The 7,398-nt window shown below is 39.4% G+C and overlaps 1 pseudogene; it reads left to right on the forward strand.

Moving 5' to 3' along the window:
• Positions 1-599: 599 nt before the first annotated feature.
• Positions 600-3,932, forward strand: LOC149150223 (pentatricopeptide repeat-containing protein At3g12770 pseudogene; annotated as a pseudogene).
• Positions 3,933-7,398: the final 3,466 nt, after the last annotated feature.

A 7,398-nucleotide genomic window follows, 5' to 3' on the forward strand; every position in this document is an offset into this window, starting at 1 on the left:
CACCGAGATCAAGGAAAAATGGATAGGAAAAGTACAATAAGAAATCACCTTTAGAGGGCTAAAGAAAAAACAAGTGCTCACATAAATAATGAGTTTTAGTAGATCCATCGCTATGATGTTTGTACACCACCCCGAGATATAAGAATCTCCATTAAGGTAGGGAGTTACCACCTACCAAGGACATGTCAGCAGTGCCATAAGACCAAGTACCATAAAAATGAAGCTAAAAAGATTAACCATAATAGTCCACCATTAGGGATCTAAGGGTCACTTTCACAAAACACAAATAGATGGTCTTGTAAGGCTATTATTTGCACACATTTGGACTTACAAATATCATGGTCACAAGTTCTAAAGTACCCACGCTGAAAGAGAGGTGACCAGCCCTATAATGAGAGCCTTAAGATTACTCTAATCATTACCATTTTTATTCTAATCTTTCAATAACCTTGCTAATCTCTTTTGTTTACCTTCTTATGATCATTACTATTTTTCTTTTATTCACTTTGCTAATCTCTTTGGCTAAAAGATAATCAATATACACTTTGCAATATTACATTCAATATTAATGGTTAAAGGGTGTGTGCCATCAGATTCGATGAAGTTACTTTAGATGCCATCCACTGAGCATTAAGGCAAGAACAATCTCTATGTGCAATCCAAATGCCTCAAATAGGATCCCGCATTTTGTGCTCTCGTAACTCCACCTGTTATTACATTCAGTTCTCACCAACTTGGAGGAAAACACTGAACATACACAAATGGAATGGACGCAGGGATTTCCACAACTTCAACGCAATTTCAAGAGAGTATTCCAAATGAGCAATGCGTTCTGCTTTCACTGTATAACAGCTATTTAATTATCGAGGTTGTCAATTTTCTTTTATCGTTCCTCTGGATGCAATTCAGTGTACTGTCATTTTCTCGATCGCATTTCATATTGATTTAACCCTCTCAGAACCCTGGTAACATCTGATCAGAAACGCAGTGAGCTACGTTTGCATCTGATAACCAAGTTCTTAGATGGTGATTTGAAATGACTAATATTATTGACATTCTCCTCATTCCTTTTGGCCTTAGGGTATTACGGCTCTGGTTTTCTACTACAACATCAAAATTCAGACACATTTTCATTTTCTTTTCACCATCTGTGCTGCCAAACGATAATCCAGTGGGAAACCACAACTGAACACATTTAATTCTTCATGCAAGGACGTGATCTCTCTGTTACAGACATGCACAGATATCCATTCAGTCGAAATACATGTCAAACTAGTCGTCAATGGACTTCATCGAAACGTTTTAAACTTCTGGGTATGCATACCATGCACAGAAATGGGAGGGACGCTGGCCAAGTTTTTGGCGAAATACCTCAACCAAATATTTTGTGGTGGAATGAGATAATCCAAGGTTATGCTAAAAGTGGATTTAGTAATGAGGCACTCTCATACTATTACCAAATGCACCGGGCAGGGATACAGCCAGACAACTTCACATTTCCCTTCGTTCTTAAGGCGTGTTCAAGCCTATCAGCTTGGCAACAAGGTAAGCAAATACACCAACACATAATTAGAAGTCAATTTGATGAACATGTTTATGTGGGTAATGCTCTCATAGACATGTACGCCAAGTCTGAGAATGCTGAGGTTGCACGCAAAGTGTTTGACAGAATGTCTCAACGAAATACAGTCTCATGGAGTACGATGATTTCAGCGTATTTCCAGAATGGGTATGCCAATGAAGCTTTGGAGTTGTTCTGTCAAATGCAATCAGTGGGATTGAAGCCCAATCGAGTGGCTTTGCTAAGCGGTCTTGCTGCTTGTGCAGAATTGGCAGCTGTGCAACAGGGAAAAGACATTCATGATTGTGTCATAGAGAATGGATTCGAGAGAGATGCTTCAATAGAGACTTCTCTTGTTGCTATGTATGCTAAGTGTGGGGAAATTGGATTTGCGCGGCAGTTGTTTGATAAAATGCCTGAGAGAGATGTGGTTTCATGGAGCGCAATGATTGCAGGGTACGCACAAAATGGGTATGGCAATGAAGCTCTGATGCTCTTTCATCAAATGCTGTCGGAGCATGTGAAGCCCAACAGGGTTACCATTGTGAGTGTCCTTCCTGCATGTGCTGATTTAGTAGCTTTGCGGTATGGGAAGGCTATCCATAGTTTCATTCTGAAAAATGGATTTGAGAGAGATGTTTCTATTGGGACTGCTCTCATAGACCTGTATGCCAAGTGTGGACATGTGGGGATTTCACGCCATGTGTTTGACCGAATGCCTAGAAAAGATGTGGTTTCATGGAGTGCAATGATTGCAGGGTATGGAATGCATGGTCTCGGTGAGGATGCCCTAGCTTTATTCTCCCAGATGCAAATTACAGGCACAAAGCCTAATCATGTCACTTTCACCTGTGTTCTATCTGCTTGTAGTCATGCAGGACAGGTGGACGAAGGATGGCAATGTTTTCATACAATGAGTCTAGATTATAAAATCCCACCTCGATTAGAGCACTATGCATGCATGGTCGACCTTCTTGGTCGTGCTGGGCATTTTGATGAAGCAGAAAATTTTATAAAAACTATGCCACTAAAACCAGATGCTAGTGTTTGGGGAGCCCTTCTTGCTGCTTGCAGAATTTACCGTAATATTGAGCTAGCAGAGCATGTTGCAGAGCAGATTCTGAAACTGAACCCTCATAATCCAGGATATTATGTACTGCTATCAAACATGTATGCTGCAGTGGGTAGGTGGCATGATGTAATGAAAGTCAGATCACTGATGAAAGAGAGGGGATTGAAAAAAACACCAGGATTTAGCTTGATTGAGATCAATAACAGGGTTCATATATTTTTTTCTGGAGACAGATCACACCCTCAATCTGACCAAATTTATGCAATGTTAGTGAGCTTGACAGGGCAGATGGAAGAGGCAGGGTATGTGCCCAATACTGACTTTGTTTTGCACGATGTAGAAGAGGAATTGAAGGAGCACATGGTCTGCACTCACAGTGAAAAGCTGGCCATAGCTTTTGGGCTTATTAGCACAAGCTCTGGAACCCCTATCATGATCACGAAGAACCTTCGTGTCTGTGGTGACTGTCATAGTGCTACCAAGTTCGTCTCCAAGATTGTCAGGAGAGAAATTATTGTGAGGGATGCAACCCGTTTCCATCATATCAAGGATGGATTGTGTTCGTGTCGAGATCACTGGTGATAAGACTGTAATGTGTAACAAATACAATATCGTGCACCTAAAAATTTATGCATAGTGCTCTCCTAGATAACCGATCAAGGACCAGGAGAATAAGATTTGTAATAGAAGAGGTAATTAATTTGGCCTAGTAAGAGTTAACTCACACATGAGACAGTAGCACAGAGAACAGATATGAATTTTACATACATTTAGATGACACACATTCTTAAAGTATATCCAACGAACAAAATACCAAAAACTGAAATATGAACTCCTGATTTGAGGCAGTGCACTTTATCCATCGTGCTAGAAATCTGTGATCAATGTTAAGCTATTCTATGAACTACTCAATTGTGTTTTGTCTTCATTCAGGATCCCAACCTAACATGGCTGTTTTTGCAAAAGGCTCGCTTTCTCTTCTCAAGCATACGTGAACCAGGGCTGAAGCAATGCGAGAAGAGCCAGATGAATCCTCTAAGTGAGCAAAAAGGCAGCAAACATACTCTTGAGAACCAAGATTGTATTTTCAGCAAACTAAAAGCTCTGATGCGAATTGATGCATACTCACAGTTGAAAATATGGAGAGCAAGCAAGGAAAGAAGCAAGAAAGCAAGAACAGATAAACACAAAGACAGAAATGTTTGCCACCTGCACAGTCTGCAAATTCTATTATGATGTGTATGTATATATGAGAGTATATAAGAACCAAGCTTGAGTGGTTGAGTGCTCTGAGCTTCACACGGGAGGGCTGGGGGTCGATCTCCCAGGCTGGCTGCTTCTGTTAGTGTGTGTCAGTCGATATTCCTATCAGGTTAGGCACCATAATCATCTTACACTCCATAACATCCACGAAATGCAGGGACATGCCTGTGGGTTTCTGTTGAGGCTTTCCTTGCAGAAAAAAGAGTACATAAGAACCAAAATCGATATGTATATGCACACAGTCATCCAAATAAGGAAATTAGAATGAAGAAACGTCAAATGAAAAAGCTATTTACAACTACCTTTTGAATTTTAACTATTAGTTTTCATTACAATTATGATAGACTTGGCTCTAAATGTAGATACTCAACTGAAAACAGAGTGAATTACCTTATAATAGTCTTCGTAAATGTGAACCAATAAATTCCCTTTATTTTTGGTTCAATCTGAGATACACAGTTCAATAAGTGATGCAGAAGATTTATAATTTCGTTTGAGAATTGCAAACCGGAGAGATAATCTGGTCCCCTATGATGCTGAGTTTAGAATTATTCGGACTTTGATATGCATAGTAAGAAAGTTTGGAACCCTGATTTAACTTGGTAAAGATCTCCCACCAAAGAAAATGAAGAGAGGTCAAGCAGCACACAAGATTAAGAGGTCATCACCATGGGATTACCAGATCAAATCTTTGAGCAGGAATTCATGGAGTTACAAGTCCTTGTCGCAAAGGCAACAAAGCAAGGAGCCTTCCCTTGACCAGTGATTTGAGATTTATGAGGAAGATCTCAGTGGTGCTGAAAATAAAAATCACCACTCCATCTCCCAGGCATAAGGTTCTTCTCATTTTCATGAAAGCTCGTATTTGGAGTTCATGGGGCAATGGCTGAGCTACAAAGTAACAAGTTTTAGGTGAGTATTGGCCACCTGTAATGAAGGGGTCAATAAACTTCTTTCTTTGTGGATGGGGTTGCGTTGCTTAGTGTTCCAGCAGAAGGATGGTTTTCTCCTCAATTCAACACTTAGGAGGACTTTTTGAAGATGGTCTTCGTGTGGGTTTGTCTCCCACACCTGTGGCTAATCTTATGGGATGATTCGACCTATCAGGTGATGGAAAACAACATGAAAAGTTCTTGGACACAGTTATCTCAAAGGCATGCTAGTACTCTTATGTGCAAATTTGTGCTAAAGTAGATCTTGAAAAGAACTCCCTGAAGCTGTACCACTGAACCTGGATGTATGAATCATTTATAGGAGTTGGACTGTGAGCAACCCTTGTTTAACTGGATTGTCTTCCATGAGTATGGCCACTTCAACAAACATCGCAAGAAGGGGCCAAAACCCTCAGTGCAATTATCAGGACAACCCATGCAAATGGTTAATAGGAAGAAGCAAGGCAAATTTCATCACAAGAGCCATGGCTGTGGGGGAGCGCCCCCCACCCCTCGAATCTGCTCCCGAAGCGCGCTCCGAGGGGGAGCGCATCAAGAGTGACCCTGGGAGCACACTCCCGATTCACTCCCGTTTGGGAACACTCCCCCCAAAAAAAATCGCTCCCTAGCTTTCTTCGCAAAACAGAAATTTGCAAAGATATTCCAAACGCAAATCTTTTCAAAGAAATGAGAATTTTTTGGTGGGGCAGCCTAATATTCAAGCCTATGGCCCTAGTATTGATATGCAATTCATGGTAATATTGAATTCTTAAAGTAAAATAACGAAAATGAGAATGTCACTTTTGCTTAATTTTTTAACATTACCATGAAATGAATCTGGATGTTTGAGAGTGGTTCCGACCTCATTGGATTTCATATGGAGAAAGTATAATTTTGGATCTCACTTAAAATCCAGCAGAGGTATCAGTTTTTCAGGATTTTCAGATTGGGGGGATTGCAATGTTTCCATTGGATTTTGTTATGTACTAGGGTATGGAACTTGTATTTAATCAAGAGCATAAAGCCCTCTATATACCTTGATGTTAGTGACATTGGTTGTCAAACTCCTCTATCATGACCCTACTAAAAATGTACCTATCACTCAACAAAATCTTGACTTGACATGCTATGTTTTTTCTATCTTATGTTAATGCTTAGAGAGTGATATTAATGACAAAAATCTCAAGATAGACAATGATTTTGATGATATGTAGGTATTTGTTGTAGCATGATTTTTTTGGATGCTAGAGGCCATCTAGAGCCTATTTGTTGATGCATTTTCGGTTCAGAGATGGATTGCACTCGATGATATTTATGTGCACTCTTACATGCTATATAAATGAGAACTTGTAATTTGTGGACCTGTAGTTGATGAAGATTATAACTACTAGATGAATGATGTTATATGGTTTAATCCATGTTTCTATGTTTTTTATCACTAATTCATCATTCTACATGCTTTTGTTGACATTTATGCATCAAATATATAAAAATATATATTATATAAAGTCTCTCCAAAAATCTCTCCTGACCCAGGAGCTTTTGAAAAAGTCGCTCCCTACTCCCACTCCCAAGAAGCCTTGCACAAGACACCCAATTCAGGGTTCCTACTTCACCACTAATGCCAAAAAATAATTTTTTTGTACTAGGTGAAAATGAACCAGGGAAGATCACAGAAGATGAGACCCCAAAGGATCGCATCAAGGAGAATGGGTGCATTGAAATGAAGCAACTGGAGAAGAATGTGGATGAGTAGTTGCAGAGCTAGTAGGGGAGGGTGCTTCCCAAATCCAAGAAGCACCAAAGGAAAAGGAATTGAAAAACCCTCAGATTCTTACATATGCAGTGGTTGTTTAACAAATATCCAACTCCTTACCTATCTTAAGAGGGAAAAAATATAGAATGGCAAACACATGAAAGAGATGTTGAATGGCACAAAGCAATAGGCTCACAATCCTCACTTGCCAAATGCATCTGCTCTCTATGAGGTCTATTCGAAGCTAAGTGTGTTCTTTCAGTGTTTCTTCCTATGTAATCAATATGTAGAACATTACTCAAGAAACCATGTTTGTCAGAACAAGAAGCTTGTGAAAATAGGGAAAAAATATTCCCCTTTTTAGTTGCAGTTATGGCCACCACCCCCATATTTTTTTGGAATATAATTTACGACTATTAATGTTAGAAATAAAACAAAAGCATTTCATAACATTGGAGCAACTCAGATTTGATTTGCCCATTTGATCATTCAAGAGCTTTATATGACCCAATCTATTCCTATAGTGTGACTTTTTCCTACTAGCAAAGGTGATAATCATTCTAATGTCACACTAGATGTATTTTTACTATGCATTTGATTCTTACTACTAATAATAAGGGGATGTAGGGACTTGATCTGGATCAGATCATCATATATTTTGTCATCTATATCAATACTTTCTAGGTGGAAAATTTGGAGGGATGGTCCATTTTAGTGACCAGTCCCAATTTGAAAAATTGGGGTCTAGAACCTTCCGGAGCCATTAAGAATTAAACCGCATTTTGGTGGTGGCAAAATTTTGTGAATGGTGCAA

Source organism: Pinus tabuliformis, chromosome 9 (assembly GCF_031772625.1).
Source record: "Pinus tabuliformis cultivar Carrire ecotype Pingquan chromosome 9, CPIR1, whole genome shotgun sequence".
Lineage (NCBI taxonomy): Eukaryota > Viridiplantae > Streptophyta > Pinopsida > Pinales > Pinaceae > Pinus > Pinus tabuliformis.